Source organism: Lygodium microphyllum, unplaced genomic scaffold (assembly GCF_053477565.2).
Source record: "Lygodium microphyllum isolate KBCC unplaced genomic scaffold, Lygodium_microphyllum_v1.1.10 scaffold_346, whole genome shotgun sequence".
Classification (NCBI taxonomy): domain Eukaryota; kingdom Viridiplantae; phylum Streptophyta; class Polypodiopsida; order Schizaeales; family Lygodiaceae; genus Lygodium; species Lygodium microphyllum.
In genome coordinates, this window is record NW_028229818.1 from 1 (window position 1) to 17,900 (window position 17,900).

At 42.2% G+C, this 17,900-nt stretch overlaps 1 pseudogene; it reads right to left on the reverse strand.

Moving 5' to 3' along the window:
- Positions 1 to 2,635: 2,635 nt before the first annotated feature.
- On the reverse strand, positions 2,636 to 3,520 carry LOC148008122 (uncharacterized; annotated as a pseudogene).
- Positions 3,521 to 17,900: the final 14,380 nt, after the last annotated feature.

A 17,900-nucleotide genomic window follows, 5' to 3' on the forward strand; every position in this document is an offset into this window, starting at 1 on the left:
CCTTGAGGCGAACATTGCTGTTCGTGGTTCATGGTAGCTGACCTCTTCCTTCTTCAGCAAGGCACACTGGTATCCATGGCTTCTTTACCAACAGATGACCAAACTATTAGGTACTCCTATTGTGGCATCACCGAACACACCACTGATGCTTGCTGACTTCGACCTTTACTCCCCACCCCCCACCCCCCGAAGTATATGCGTCTTCCACTAGGCACTCCTTGTGCCACCTCTCTTTTCTGGGCCACAAAGAACATTCTGCATTGGCTATCAAAGTACTATGCTCAAGGCAATAAGGCGCATCCGATGCGCACTAAATCCTTTCAAGCACATTGAGGACTGATTGGCGCTACGACCTCCTGGAGATCGTCGCAATGCTAGCGGCAATCTTCTCCCACTTATTTTCAGGTACAGTGGCTTCCACGACCTACGGATCTGCAGTCCACTCCATCGAGAGACAGTGATTGTTTGATACCGTCTCCTGGTCAGTCCACTCCTTCGAGAGACAATGGTTGCTCGACTCGTTCCTCTTCTTCGCCTTCGCGGTCCGCTCCATTGAGAAGTAGCGACTCTTGCCATTGCTCAGTTTGAGCCGCACCCTTCACCCTCACCTACTCAGGTTCGAGAGGCCACCTCTAGGAGTTCTTTACCACCCCAAATACCTTCTTCGGCATGACCGGCAGCACTTTCTTCATCCTCAGGCATTTTCGAGTCCGTGATCCATGAGTTTTTGGATTCCCTATCTACTTCAGAGGGGAATGTTATTTCTTTGCCCTCAAAGGGGGCATCTACTTCTTCTTTGACTTCAACGGGAGCCCCTCCACCTCCCACCTCAGAGGGGAAACCTACTCCACATGAAGTTCTTCACCCATCCTCTACTTTCTTGGGGTGGCTGACTTCGACCAGTCATCTCTTCTACTGATACCCAGGATCTTCAGGTACCACCTAGATCAGGACCTTGGACGTTTAGCCGCGACTTGGTGACGAGGCCTTCATATTCCTTCCAGCATGGATGCACAGAGCTAGTGGCTTCTCTCCCGAGGTTGAGTTTCGGGTTCTCCGGTTCACTCTGTCTACTGTTCTTTACTGCAGGTTCCCTTTCCAATGGAAATCTTGGATCTTAGGGATCCTCTGCATCTTCTTCCTTCTCTTCTCTTCTTGCCTTGGTCACTTGGTCAGCATGGAGCCACCTCCCGAAATCAAGTACGGGAATATCCTTATGGTTCTCGATGCCACACAAAGTCCGACATTCTTCCTATGCATTGCATGTTTTCATCATCTTTGTACTAGGGCGCTTGGGCAAGTGAACAATTTCCACACGAGGGACACTCTCCGAGTGGCATCTACTGCATGAGCATTCTTTAGCATGTAGCATTGCATCTCCACCTCACTCCTCTTGTTCCCCTTTTTGGGCTTGAGAGGGGATGTTGAGAAACCCTTCACCCACAGTTTGCATTTTTTGCATTTCTACGTTTTGGGTTTAGGGTTTACAGTCCCAAAAAGGGGCGCCATCCTAGACTGACTGTGCCTATTTATAGGCCGCTCTCTCATTCATTCCTAGCGGCTAATTCAAGTCCATCGCCTCTTCTCTCCAGCCTCTCCACAACCCTCACGCCCCTTCAGGAGGACATTGCGGTTCGTGGTTCGTGGCTGTCATCATCATCTTCCTTGTGCTACGGCACCCTTGTTCCCTTGTATCACATTCACTCCATGATTTAGAACTTCATCATTCCATCCATCAAAGTTTCTTCTCTCTTCTCTTCTCTTCTCCATGTTTGCTGAATTCACTCCATGTTCCTCCCCGCAAACCCTACTATCTCACTGGTACTTTGTCACATGAGATTCGCGCGGGGTTCGTGAAAGTCGGTCGCCGCAAGGATGCTTAGCAAGATGGAAGCAAAAGATGATGTTAAGTACTCTTCTTCAGATTAATACATGGAGCAAAAGAATGCTTGGGTTTCATAATCGATCTGTTACATATATCCAAGCAATATAAAGAGGGTGCCAGCAAGAAAACAAGCCACGTGGAGATGAGTTTGCAAAGGAATCGTGATTATTTAATGTAGCCAATTCCCTTCAACAGTGCAGAAGCTTGCTGGTCACGATGTTATCTGCATGAGTGAGCAGTAGATCTCCTTCAAGCTCATGACATTTCGGCTATGGAAGATGGCTATGGCTTCACTCCCTTCCATGTTTCGAGCCCGATTGCATAGCTGCTGGCTTTGAGATTAGCAGCCTCAGATGTCACCCTCCTCTCGTCACCTTCTCTCGGCTTCACCTTCGTCGTCTTCTGCAGGCTTCGTCGAACTCCCTCGTTGCCACAGCTCCTTCGACTTCACAGTTTCTCTTCATTCCCCTGCCCGTCATCACACTTCCTCCTCTGCCTTTTATAATAGTTCAATCCCTCATAAAGCTTTAGAAAAGGCTCCCAAAAAAAAACATCGATCAAAATATCGTTCAGCTGTGTTTAAGGCACCAACGAAAAGCTTAAAATCATTATTTAATTCATCTCTGATTGACATCAGAGATTACGTCATCGTGCCTGACTTCTTGAGCGTTATGCTTTCCATGGACCTTTAAACTTTACAAAAGTTACGGAAGCCATGATAGCGTTCATTGATATCAATATTTTGTAATCTCAATTCTCTGCCCAGCTCAGCCAAACTGAGGCCTTGTCTTGCCAAAAAATCTGGTTTGAAACTTCAGTAGGGGTGGGCTGCACTTTGCTGCAGCTTGGAGCTGATGTCCCGTCTTGGTCAACCAGATCCTCGCTTGCAACTTGAACAGATCCAATCCCAGCATTATTGGCATTCCTTTCAACACTGTCTTCTCTGACTTGTGCGTTCTGATCATTTGCTGAAATAGTATCTTCATGAAGTACTGTGATGCCATGAATAGGAGTCTGACCCCATAACCCTTCACCTTTTGCGATGTCTGGCCATACCCAGACTTTACTTACAGCAGTGACAAGAGCTGTAGCCATCCCTTTGTGGGTTTGACAAGCAAGTAATATATTGTACCTCAGCATCTTTAGTTTGTGGAGGAGAATTGCAAAATCACTATCTCCAGATATCAGGAAAACATGTGCAGGGGCATGTGTTCGGCTGCCCAAAGTAGATTACGATCACAGGAATTTTTTTGCCACTGTTTGGGACGTGCCTGATGTCAATGCCGGTCTTGGTGAAAGCTTGCAAGAGATTGCTGTTACACATGGATTGGATGTTACCATAGCTCTTGTGGCAAAGATAGGGCCCAAATAGCCATTCTTCCTCAAGGCGAGCTCAATGTTAGGCCTGCCCAAGTAAGGGTCAAGCCCTATAGGGACCCTGCAGTTTTCCTAATCCCAAAACACCTCTACCTCGTGGTAGTCACATGTGACAGCTCCACCATCGCCTCCTCCTTCTTCCTCTGCGAATTTGACAACCGATATCCTCCAGATGCCCTGCTGCTGTCGTTGGCTTGGCAGGCACGTACGGCCACATAAGCGGAGGAGAGACAGGAAATTATTCCGTTGTCGTAGCATAGTTGATAGTTGTAAGTAAGACCGCCATCATCAACTACCGAATCACTAAAACAAGTTTACCACATGATGAATGTGGTCCTAAAAATAACATTATCGACTTGAAGGGTAATGTCCCAACCAATAGTATTCTATGCTCCCACATCTTTGGGAACAAATGTCAACTTAACATCTCAGCTTCGTTTATGTTAGATAGGGTCTTAAAGGATTCCATTATTGTTGCAGTTGCTTATTCAATGTCATAGTTGGGGATTGCAACTTGTCCATAGTCAAGATCATCACCATGTACCAGTTGAGTCTCAAGAGAAGGTGCATCATCCAAAAAGTATGCTTTGCCATTGAAATAGTAATTCCAGCTTGCGTGCATTTTAATAGCTCTCAAATTTGCATGGCCATCTTGAGCCTGTGTAAACTTGAAACACGACCCCACAATAGAGCAGTCCCAAAGCACAGAAAGTCTCATCCTTCTCCACAACAAATGCAAATGTCGGATGTAGCAATACTCCACTTAAATGTCCATGATATGAGCAAATAACTTTTAACTTTCGAACCAATTTCGCTTTTGAAGAGACATACTATAACGGAAAATAAACTTCTAATGACGCTGACTAATGTGATCAATTTCTTGGCGGAAAACTCCACTCTCAGATTTGTAGTGGTGGATGCACAGCGTCATGACAACATCATCTTTTGACAGCATGTCCTCCTTGAGTGGATAGGTGGCTAGCCTCACCAACTAACTCTTACTGATGTGTAGCTCATGATAGAGTGTAGAGTTCTCAAAGAGGAGTATAGTTGGCCATCTTCTCTGCAAGTACTAGGTGAATTATGCCTCCACCATCCACTGAATATCTATTGAAGATGAGGGAGATGATGCGTTGTCCTCCTCGTTGAGAAAATAATGCCATCTTAAGGCCTCCAATGAAGGAGAAACCTGAGAAGATACCATAGCTTCCCAAGAGTAAGATGTCTCAGCCATTGTGAGTTGGTTATGTGTCGCTTGTGTATCTCACACAAACCAAGCCTCCACAATAGCTGCAAGATACTCTTCAATAAAGCACTAGCTTTGATACCATTTGAAGATCTACTAGGGCTTGCACTCAGAAAACACAAAATGTACAAACATGACTAAAACACGATTACTCCAATAAAAATGCAAAAACCCAAAATAGAGTGATGAAACTAAATGAATGTTATAAATGAATATCTAGACCTAATGCTCAAAGGCATAGCTGTCTAACATCCAATGGCTCACGTGGAAGAGGGTTGAAGGAAGTATCAGAGTGTGATATCCATTAGATATGGATCCAACTGCTGAAACCACTAGTCACAGTGCTAAAGGAAGTATCGAAGTGTGACATCCATCAGATATGGATCCAAGTGCTGAAACCACTAGTCGGAGCTAAGAGAAGTGAGAAGGCAACAAAAAGTAGACTGCATCTAAGTGTAACAGTAGGCAACTTATTAGGTGTTGGGTTTGACTTACACCTACGCTCACAAAGGAGTGTCGATGATCTGCAGTAGGACACGGGAGCACTTTTTACTCTCCTTACGAGAGGTTCTTTACCACAGTTACATTGATTTCTATTTTATGTGTTTATGTTACACAGTTTAGTCACTTACAGCGTTTTATACATTTTGGGTGTGAACGCACATTAACAACCCTAAGGACTAAGGGTTATACTTTCATTGCACACTTGTGAATTGCATTGGGTGTCGTGCTGTGTCTTCACTATCACTCACTCTACTGTCAACTGTGTCACTCACTCTACTGTCAACTGTGTACTCTCAGCTGAGAGCTTCAATCTCCATTCTCACATTTGATATCAGAGCTGCAGGCTCGCACGGTCCATCCCAGTCTCTTGGAGACCTCATTCAGCTCTAGCTTCACCTTCTAGCCAACCAGTAGGCTAGCCACCCTACTGACCAGCAGCCCATCAGCTACCACCAACAGCACCACCACTGCTGTCCAGTTGCCCGCCTGCATGTCGCCTACTGCAGCTCCCGTAGTCTGCAGCTCCACTACCCTCGTCCAATCCAAGCCCCACCAGCTGCCAACGCCACCAGCGGCTTTGCCTCTAGTCCGTCCAAAGCCGCCTTCTGCACCAACGCCGCCACTCTGCAAACACCAACACCGTCCCCTAATCATTTTGCGTTTCCAGCACCACCTAAGCTCTACTCTACCGACGATTCTTCGAACTCCAACAACAATGCCTCTAGCTCCTCCAGCTGTCACACAGCTCCATCAGGCCTATGGCAGCCAACATTAGAGGTAAAAGAGACATTTTTTCATTTTTTATTCAAAATTTTGAATTACAACAAGGGGCTTTTGCCCGAGTACATTTCTACTCCTAGATGTGTCTTTGAACACACACTACAGAAATTTCCTGGGATTCGGGTCAAAGAATTTGGGGCTTTTGCATGCTTGGCATACAATGGTACATGTCCTGAAGATTCAGTCTGAAATTAGCTGAAATTGTGCATTTTGGACCTCTAAATTTTGGGGCTTTTGCATTTGTTGTGCTGCTGAGCACTATTTTTGCATTAAACAGCATGTACATTGGACAGTTGTGATCAATTGTGACACAGTTTTGCTGATTACAGCTTGGTGTATGATTTAATTTCTAGAAATTTGCAGATTTCTAGGTTGTTCCAACTTTGGTTCTTGCTTTTGTGCTCTTTGAAACACTGACATTTACCATGGCCAATTAGGGACAGAATGATGTATTCACGTAAGTATCCAAAGAGGATAGATTGGACAGCAATAACTATTCTCTATGGTCCTTCATGATGAAGAATATGCTAATTGCAAAAAATCTTTGGGATTATGTTAGTGGTGAAGAAGTCCATCCCAGAGTTGTGGCTCCTGCAACACCTCCCCCAAGAGGATGTGATCAAAGGCCCGCTCCAACTCGCCACTTCCCAAAAGATCAACAGCACAAAAGGCTTGGGACACATAGGCTGCTCAAGCATTGTCACTGATTGCATTGGCAATTCAACAGTCCATAATACCGCATATAAGGTTTGCTACTTCTTCATGAGAGGCATGGCTCACACTTGAGCAAATGTTTGCTGAAAAAAATGAGGCACGCCTCTCTTTCTTGAAAAAGGAGCTTGAGAATGTGAAGATGGATGAAGATGATGCCATGCAAGATCATCTTAACAAAATTTAGGACTTGCGTGAGCAATTAATGAATGCAGATGAGTATTATTCTTATGCACAGATGATCTCTACTATTCTCAATTCCTTGCCGTCCTCTTATTTGGCTTTTCACACGGCCTTGAATCTCACCATGAGAATTTCTTTGCAACCACTTACCTTTCTTCAATTTGTTAGTTTGCCCCTAGAAGAAGAGCAAACAAGAAAGAACAATGGGGTGGATGTTATAGCCTCTGAACAGGCTTTTATGGTGAAACAGAAGGGCAAGGGCAGCCAGTCTAAAAATGCTCTGCAAAGTTCTAGAAGTACATGTACTTCACAAACAAGAAGCAGGGGGGCATGTAAGAAACCAAGTCACTACATCACCGAATGTGAAAAGTGCATTGCCAAGGAGAAGAAGTCAGAGATATTTGTTTTTTTTATGCACCGTCTATTGCTACAAAGTCCGCATTTTTTGTTGTAGACTGTGACTACTATTTTTACACTTGCAGTTATGATTCTTCTTGGGCCGATAGAGCATTTAGCTCTACTGAGGATACTAGCACTTGGTTCTGTGACGGTGGTGCTTCTAAGCACATTATATCCCGCAAGGATTTGTTTTCCTCTATTATTGCAGCTCCTATTGGCAAGTCTATACAATGTGCTAACAATGCATCTTACTCTGTTAGAGGTGTTGGGGAGATTGTCTTGAAAGCCATTGATGGCTCTACTCTTCATTTACATGATGCATTATATGTGCTAGGGATAAAGAAGAATTTGTTGTCCATTTTTTCTTTAGCAAAGTGTGGTATGCAGGTCACATCTGATGATCACAAATGCGCGATCAGGGATAAAGAATTATTGACTTTGATATTGGCTAGCACACTATGTCATGGACTCTATGAGTTAGATGCCTATTCAATTGATCAATCAGTCTCTTTAGCATCTACTCTTTCTCCTACTATGTCACAGGCAAAGTTATGGTATGCTCGCATGGGGCATGTCAACTATGGCAGCTTGATGCCTATGCAACGTACTCTAATGCTAGATGGTTTACCTCTCTTGGAGAGACCTCCTAAGCATATTTGTGAAGGATACATTTTCGAAAAAATGCATTGATTCTCTTTTTCTCATGATATTTCTTTTAAGGAAACAGCTAGATTACAAATTATACATTTGGATGTATGTGGACCTATGCAGACAAAGTCATTGGGTGGATGTTATTATTTCGTCACCTTCATTGATAACTTTACTTATTTTTGTTGGGTCTACTCATTCATGAACCAAGGGGAGAAATATATGTCTTCCTTGCTGAATAATTTTTTGAAGCAGAAAGGCATTGCCTATCAATATACCATTACATATACTCTACAACAAAATGAGATTGCAAAAAGAAAGAATCAATCACTCATGGAGATGGTCAGATGTATGCTGAAAGGCTAAGAATCTGCCACATGGCTTTTGGATGGAAGCACTTATGTATGCTTATCATGTTTTGAACAAGTGCCCTACTAAGGCATTGAAAAATGTCATGCCTTTTGAGGCTTGGAACAACCAAAAACCTTCAATTGGTGTCATGAGGACATGTATTTTTGAAACCTCACTTAACATGTGGATTAATTTTTAATCACATGGTTAAGTAAATGTTGTACATGTGAGATATAACTGGGGTTAGAGTAAATTTATGAGCCGAGACCCGAGGAAATCACAGGATGTCAAAGGCAAAAGTTGCTATAAGTTATGCCACACAGGTACTTGGTGGTATCTTGTGCTAGTTGTTGACCTAGGTCATTCATTTGGCCATCAGTTGTGACACTAGAGAAGTGGAGTCTAATGGTACCTAATGCCAATCTGATGGTCAAAGATGACGCAGAGACACTCAGGAAAGAAAGTTGCCTAGCCAATTTAATTATTGGCCAGTCATATTATTTTTCAGGGCACTGAAATAATTATTAGATTAATTTTCATTATTTAAAGACTGAAAATTAATATTTAATTATGGCTAATGCTAGAAAGACCATTTGGGAAGGCTGCCACTTGTCAAAAATACCCATGCAAGACTGAAAAACGTCTTTAGAGGCTGGAGAGAGGCATTTTTCGTGTATTCAACCTACAGGAGAGGGGGAGGAGAGGCTGTTGGTCTGATTTGCAGCCATTGGAGGACCTTCTTAGGCAGCTAGGGACAGGAGAAGACCAATCAATAATAGGTGATAGCATCTACAAGCTATTAAGACAAGGCAACAACAATAAATGACTGATTTTCTTCAGTTCTTTGCATCTACAAGCTGTTGAGACAAGGCAGCAGCAGTAAATGACAAATTTTCTTCAATTCTTCGTAAAGAAAGTTTGAATTTTTTCTCTCCTCAGCATTCTCTCTTATCTCCCAGTCTTTCTACAGCCTTGCTCCAAAGATTACAGCATTGAGATCACCAAAGACTAAGAAATTTTAAATTTCTCTGTTGTAAACCCTAATCTACAGAGCAAAAATTAGGGTTTAGCAACAGCCTCGGGAAGCGTATCAAAAATTGGAAGCTCCAAGACTTCGATTAAATAGAGCTGAAGCTGTTTTCAGTCAAATTTAGGTGGAGGAACCAACACATCAATGAATTTGGGGCATTTTCCATCTCCATCAAAGTGGGCGAAGGCTAATTGATTGCCCGCATCAAGGGGCAAATCAAATTAACACTTGCTAGTCATTTTGAATAGCAAGGGGAGTTGGAATATCGAAGGGATTGGGAGAATCCCATTGTACATCAACTTCTTCTTCAATTAAGTTAAATAAATACCGAAAGGGATGCTAGTTTTGGGGCCAACAAGGTATCCAATGTCCAAGATTATATGGTAAAGTGTACTTTTCAGTTTTGTGAATTTGTTAATTGCTGTAAATAATGCTTAATGAGGTTACTTACCACCTTATCCGAGGAGGAAGGTTGGTTACATGGTTCCATTGCCGGGATATCACTCAATCCCCTGAATCGGTGGGCCCGAGGCACCTGATTGCAAGCCAAAGCTTTGTGCTAGTGCTGATTTTTACTCTCAACTGAGAAATTACAGCAATATGTCTTCATACAGTGAGATGGACTCAAACAATGATAATGCCTCTCAGTATGAACGTTCACATGGGAATGAAGGAAATGCAATGCTTGACCTTGGACAAGGCTCAGACCATGGACAACAAGCTGAAAATGTTGCTGTTGGGCAAGCTACACAGCCTTCAGGGCATAAAAAGGCTAATGAATAGCAAAGTGAAGAGGAATTTTATGTCAAGTTCAAAAATTGGATGAGGACAGCAGCAAATCTCTTTGCTCAATTGGCAAAGGATCCTCAATTTACCCGATTTTTGAATGCTCCAAAGAAGAACAGCAAAGGTAAGAAAAAGAAGATATCTTCTACACCTTCGGAACAGCAAGATACACCGAATATAATGCCAAACCCTTCATTTGAAGCTCCCAAAGATGGTAATGAAATAAAACAATTGGTACCTATGGAGCAAGAAATGCAAATGCAAGGCCATCACAAAAGTGCCAATTCAAAGGATTTTAGACAACCGGGCATGCATGCTATGATAGGGCAGCCGGGATATTTTAGTGGAAGCACGATTTTTCATACTATGGTTGGACAAGGACCGCATACACGAATATATGGCACAAATCCCTATGGTATGCAAGGCCCAATGTATTTGAGTATGGCTGGAAATATGCAAAACCCTATGTATGGCAGCATTGGCTTGATGCTTGGGGCACAAAGTAGCATGTTTGGTACTGCATCTACACCCCTGAATGCTTATGAGGCTCAAGGAATAAATGTTGGTCATGCAAATGCTCTGTTTGGTGTTGGTTCTTATGTAAATTCAGCAAATGCATCCTTTTTGCAACACCCAATGTATGACAACTTGATATCCAAAGGGGCAGCAAAAGACTATGATGAAGGTGGAAAAGCAGTGAAGTTTGAGTTCTTCAGTGGCGTACAAGATAGGTTGAAAGCTTTGACTTTCATTCAGCAATTTGATGCAGCCTATTCAAGGGGAAACTTCATGGAGTCCTCAAAGATTCGAAAGGCAGCCACTTTCCTGAAAGGGAATGCATTATAGTGGTGGTCCACTCTTTTGATGCAAGGTAGAGCACTGTCAACGTGGGTACAATTCAAGCAAATATTTGCATCGAATTGGTTGACAAGTACCTTTGAGGTGAACATCATGACAGCATGGAATAAGCTGGATGCTAAGGAATGTAAGAATGCTGTGGCTGATGCACTATCACATAAGCCATAAATTTCAACTATCAGCATGGTTTATCACACTGAGTTGGATGCCATGAAAGAGCAATATGTTGCTGATTCCAACTTTGCTAATGTTTGTGATCAGCTTTGCAATGGCCAAAGGCATGGACACTTTGTGCTAAGAGATGGATTTTTGATGATGCATGGACAACTATGTGTCAAAAAGCAGATAAGGCCTAGAGTTATCACTGAACGTCATGCTCCTCCGTATGTAGGACACAAAGGTATTGATGCCACAATCAAGGCAGTGGAGCATTTCTTTTATTGGCCAGCTTTGAGGCATGATGTAGAAAAGTTTGTTAAGACATGCATCGTATGCCAGAAGGTAAAGCATGATAGGCAAAAGATACCGAGTTTGTTGCAACCCTTGCCTATTTCAAATAGGCCTCGGCAGAGCATTGCAATGGACTTTATTTTTTAGCTTTCTAAGACACCTACAAGAAATGATGGGATATGGACTATCATTTGCAGGTTTAGCAAACATGCCCATTTCATTCCGGTAAGAAAGAAAATAAAAGTTGATCGTATGGCACGATTGTTTTTACAGTACACCTTTAAGTATCATGGTATGCCAGAGTCGATAATCTAGTGATCGAGACCCTCAGATGACCAATTCATTTTGGAAGGACTTGTTTGAGAATATGGATACCATGCTGAAATTCTCATCATCCTTCCATCCGCAGACAGATGGTCAGTCTGAGGAAGCAAATTCCACAATGTTAGATCTTTTGAGGTGCTATGTTTCAAACCACAAGACACAGTGGGAGCAATATTTTCCCTTGGTTGAGTTTGCTTACAACAACACAGTACATAGTTCTACGGGCAAAGCTCCATTTAAGGTGGTTCAGGATGGCAAGAAGGTACCACCTATTCTGTAAACTAAGGATAAGATCTTTGAGACTAATCGTTATGTAGAAAACTTGGATGTAGCCTATGCAAAGATAAAATATGCACTTCAAAGATCGCAAGAAAAGCAAAAGAGGGCAACTGATCGTCACAGACGTGCTTTGCAGTTTGCAGAGGGTGATTATGTATTGTTGTGTTTTGAAAACCCAAGGCTGAAAAAGATGAAAGGAAGAGAAAGATTATATCCAAAGTTGAGTATGAGATAATATGGGCCCTTCCAGGTGTTGGAGAAGATTAGCGATGTGGCATATAGGCTGAAATTACCTCCACATTGGCGGATACACAATGCCCTTCATGTCAACTTGTTGAGGCCTTTTCATGGTGATGTGCTAGAGCATATGTCTGCTGAAATTCAGCTTGAGGTTGAGAAGTTGGATGAGATTTTGGTACCTGAGCAAATTTTGGCACATAAGGAAAGAAAGGTCAAAGGTAAAGTTTCCACGAGATACTTGGTGAAATTTCAGAATTATTCACCAATGGATGCCAAATGGATAGAAGAGGATGACTTGGCAGACCATCCTCACTTGTTGCAGCTTTACCTAGATGCCTTTCAGTTATTAGAGCCGACTTTAGTTTGGGCTCCGCCAAGTTCAGCAAAGCAAGGGTCGAGAGTATTGCCTGATGCTCAAAGGAAAGGTAGCACTTTCACTCCTCCAGTTATGGACAGCTCTCATATGTAGTGGATCTCGGATGCATTCAGCATGTATCCAAGGTACTGCGGTGACAGTATGTTTGCCATGAGGTCACTACTTAGTGTACTAGTCACTGTGGGATGTATGTAGATGAGTATGAGTTTTACCAGGGCATTGGAACTATACTTTTGCATCAACTTATGATCCATTTGGCATTAATTTTGCCTCAATTTTGAGACCAAAATTCTGATCAGTTTTAACTCGGTTTTTGATATGCTTGAGAACCATTTATAGTCGCTTTTTGGATCAGTTGTACAACAGTTTTTTGCACTGATTGTTGGTCAATTTTTGCAATGAGTTTCTGATCAGTTTGGGGTCACATTTGCAACTGTTTGTGATCAGTTCTCAAATCAGCAAGTGATTAGTTTATGATCAAATTATGCTCAGATTCCAATTATTTACATTTGGTTCCATGGACAACAGTATATGTTATGATGCCATTGATGTTTTAGTCATGGTTTATGTTTGGTTATGCTATGCTATGGTCAGATGAGTTGAGATCATGAGAAATAGACATGTCACATGATAATCTGGCAATGTTTTATTTTATAAGATTCTTTGTGAGTCTTATGGCATGTTATGATTGGCTCGTACTTTTCAGCATGTGTTGGCCATATGGAATGGTTGAGCAACATGCACAAATTTGTGTTAACTATGATGCCTTGTGGAAATTCCAATCCACTATTTTGCTTTTGATGCATTGGGCAGTGCAATCGTGGACGCTTGCAAGGATTTTAAGGGGGAGAGCTGTCATGAGGACATGTATTTTTGAAACCTCACTTAACATGTGAATTAACTTTTAATTACACAATTAAGTAAATGTTATACATGTGAGGTGTAACTGGGGTTAGAGTAAATTTACGAGCTCAGACCTGATGAAATCACAGAATGTCAAAGGCAAAAGTTGTTATAAGTTATGCCGCACAGATACTTGGTGGTATCTGGTGCCAGTTGTTGACCTAGGTCATTCATTTGGCCAATTGATGACACTAGAGAAGTGGCATTTAATGGCACCTAACACCAATTTGATTGTTAAAGATGGCGCAGAGACACTCGCGAACGGAAGTTGCCAAGCCAATTTAATCTGATTATTTTTCAAGGCACTAAAATAATTATTAGATTAATTTTCGGTATTTCAAAGATTGAAAAGTAATATTTAATTATGGATAATGCTGAAAAAACCATTTGGGAAGGCTACCACTTGTCAAAAATGAGTGTGCAAGACTGAAAAACATCTTTAGAGGCTAGAGAGAGGCATTTTTAGTATATTCAACTTGCAAGAGAGAGGGAGGAGATGCTGTTGGTCTGAATTGCAGCCATTGTAGGATCTTCTGAGGCAGCCAGGGACAGGAAAAGACCAATCAACAACAGGTGGCAGCTTCTACAGGCTATTGAGACAAGGCAGCAACAATAAATGACTGATTTTCTTCAATTCTTTGCATCTACAAGCTGTTGAGAAGGGCAGCAGCAGTAAATGACAAATTTTCTTCAGTTCTTCACGACGAAGAAAGTCTAAATTTTCTCTCTCCTCAGCATTCTCTCTCATCTCCCAGCCTTTCTACAACCTTGCTCCAAAGATTGCAACATTGAGATCACCACAGGCTAAGAAATTTCAGATTTCTCTACTGTGAACCCTAATTTGCAGCAGCAGAAATTAGAGTTTAGTAGCAGCCTCAAGAAGCGTGTCAAAAATTGGAAGCTCCAAGACTTGGATTAAATAGAGCTGAAGCTGTTTTTAGTCAAATTTAGGTGGAGGGACCAGCAAATCAATGAATTTGGGGCATTTTCCATCTCCATCAAAGCAAGTGAAGGCTAATTGATTGCCCGAATCAAGGAGCAAATTAGATTAAAGACTTGTTGGTCATTTTGAATAGCAAGGGGAGTTGGAATATCAAAAGGGATTGGGAGAATCCCATTGTACATCAACTTCTTCTTCAGTTAAGTTAAATAAATACCGAAAGGGGCGCTAGTTTTGGGGCTAACAAGGTGTCCAATGTCTAAGATTCTATGGTAAAGTGTACTTTTTAGTTTTGTGAATTTGTTAATTGCTATAAATAGTGCTTAATCAAGTTATTTACCACCCTATCCGAGGAGGAAAACTGGTTACAATTGGCCACTTTCGTACTTTTGGGTGCCTTGTGTATGCTCATATTCCCAAAGTACTAAGAAAGAAGTTGGACAAGAAGGGTGTTAAATGCATTTTTGTAGGGTACAGCAGTGAGAGCAAAGGATATAGACTATATGATCTTGTTTCCAAGAAAGTCTGTGTCAATAGGGATGTGATTTTTTATGACAAATCAGAATTATCCCTTACTGGTTTTGATAAATATCAGGCTGCAAATGATATGTTTGAAGGGCTACTGCCCATTTCTTTTGGTGATACAACTTGAGTTTCAGTAAATGAACAAAATGTTCAGCTAGCTACTCCATTAAGCAATGCAGAAATTCAGCCTATGGCTGATCTGAATATTCAACAAGATGCTGAATCTAAGGTTCATCAAGAGCTTGTACATAATCAAGAAGCTAGACAAATGCTGAATTTAAGATTCATCAAGAGCTTGTACATAATAGGAAGCTAGACAGATGCCTAGATGGTACTTGCAAACCATGAAAGATAGTCATTTGGATATCCTATTGCTGGTCGTACTAGAAGACAAGCACATCTGCATGATCATGCTAACACAATGGAGTTTGTTATAGCAACGCACACACTTGATGATGAGGAGTCTGATTGTTTTGAGGATGCACAACAGAGTGTGCATTGGATGGTAGCAATGCAAGCTGAATTTGATTCTATATTGAAACTGCATTTTTACATGGGGAACTTCAGGAAGAAGTGTATTTACAACAACCCATTGGTTTTGCAGTTCAAGAATCTAAACACTTCGTATGCAAGCTAAAAAAGGCTTTGTATGGTTTGAAGCAAGCTCCACGAGCTTGGTATGCAAAAATTGATGCCTTTTTACTCAACCAAGGGTTCATTAACAGCCCATCAAAGTCTACTCTTTATGTATGCAAAGAGGGGGGGATCCTTGCTGGTCATTTGTCTTTGTGAATGATCTTCTTCTCACAAGGACACATGCTGATCAAATTTCAACATTCAAGAAAAATTTGAGGCAAACTTTTAAAATGCCAAATTTGAGACCTTTGCATTACTATTTAAGCATTCAGTTCATTCATGATGCTAGAGGCATTGGATTTTCACAGTCAAGATATATTGGTAGACTCCTCGAGAAGTTTGGCTTCTAGGATTGCAAGCCAATCAACACACTCATGGAGACTAGACTCAAGTTGTCTTTGCATGATAACTGTGATCTATTTGACATTCATACATATGCTCCAGCAGTTGGATGTCTCATTTGTTTATGCAACACAAGGCCAGATATTCAATTTGCAGTTTCAACCTTGAGCAAATATATGCACAGCCCACACATGTCACATTGGCAAGCTGTGAAACGTGTTTTTCATTACTTGCAGGATACTAGGACTCTTGGATTGCTTTATGCCAAGGGGGGACCACTGCAATTACATGCTTACAGTGATTCAGATTGGGCTGGTGATTTTTGATTCACGTCACTCTACGATTGGAAACTGTTTCTTTCTTGGCTCATCTTGCATCTCTTGGCTTAGCAAAAACAATCCACTATTGCCACATCGTCTTGTGAAGCTGAATACAAGGCAGCTTTCACTACCATAGTTGAATGCATATGGTTGAGATGTTTGTTGGCTGATCTTGATGTATCTGTCACGGAGCCTACACCTTCGTTTACTCGCAGTCAAAGTGCCATTACAGTGGCACAGAACCCAGCGTTTCATTCACACATGAAACACATAGAGATCCACCATCATTTTGTCAGAGGCTACATGCAATATATCGGCCTTGTCTCCTATCCTACCACTAGCAATGTGGCAAACATCTTCACCAAAGCTCTTCCTCACGACAAATTTGAAGCATTTCACAATGCTTTAAATTTGATCTCCTTTGGTAGATGATCCTTGTATGCTAATCACTTTTCACTCCAAGGGGGTTTGTTGGGTTTGACTCATGCCTATGCTCACAAAGCAATGTCGGTGATCCGCAGTAGGACACTCGGGCACTTTTTACTCTCCTTACACCTTTTGGGTGTGAACGCACATTAACAACCCTAAGGACTAAGGATTGTACCTTGTACTTTCATTACATACTTGTGAATTGCATTGGGTGTCGTGCTGTGTCTTCACTCTCACTCACTCTACTGTCAACTGTGTACTCTCAGCTGAGAGCTTCCATCTCCATTCTCACATCAGACCTGAAAATGCAGCTGTCCACGTGGCTGGAAGAGCAAAGTAGCAGCCACATGGATAGTTATACACAGTGCTCGAGGACACAGAGACAGATCCAAGTGCTGAAACCACCAGTCCAAGCTGAGAGAAGTGATTGAGCAGCAAAAACACAGGCCACAACCAAGTGAGTGTCTGTCCTCCAAGAGCTGTCCAGCAGCAAGCAACTTATCACGCCTGCAAATGCAGCTGTCCACATGGCTGGCAGAGCAAAGCAGCAGCTGGGATTTGGTTGTCAATAGCTACAGAAGTCAATGCAGCTGTCAAATAGGTAGTAGACAATGACCAGCAAGCTGACAAGGGGTACAGTCGGCAAAACACAGTGCCAAGAAGTTAGGCTAATGTGTTATGCACCTTCTTTAGCTTAACAAGAGATGACTGCAACAGGAGTGGAGATCACCACAACAAGGAGAATGATGACAAGAAACTGCCAAACTGGCCGGCCTGCAGCCAGCGGCCTGCAGCCAATTATGTCCAACTGCCAGATATAGATGGCCGACCTGCCTAAGAAAATGGGGGGCAAAGCCCAATAAATGCCAGGTGTCACATGCACAGCAAGTGAGCAGGTCTGGAACACCAATGGACAGATCTGAATGGCTAGAACAGCCCAAGACAACCTCCATCTAATGTGCCAGGGATGTATACAGCTGAGAAGAGTAGACTGACAGACATGACCAGTGCCAAAGCTCCAAATGTCCTCATGTGACTTAGATTGAGCTTCACAACCAGCAGATGCACATGAAGAGAGAGGAAATCACGTGACTACTAACAGAGTGTTGCTAAAAACAACTGGTGGAAACACAAAATTGAAGCAAGTTTAATGCTGAAACCTGGTTTTATACCATATCCTTATCTACTGCCCATGTGGCAGGGATCTCCATCCAGAGGGGCCTCCAGTGAGTGCATGCTGAGCACTCACAAACACATGGAGAGAGATCAAGAATGTGGAACAAAAGGGCTGATGCTCAAATCTACTGTATGGAATCTGGAGCGCGGATCTGAGGCAGAAAACGATCCAAAATCTAAAGAGAGAATGGTTTTCCTTCCA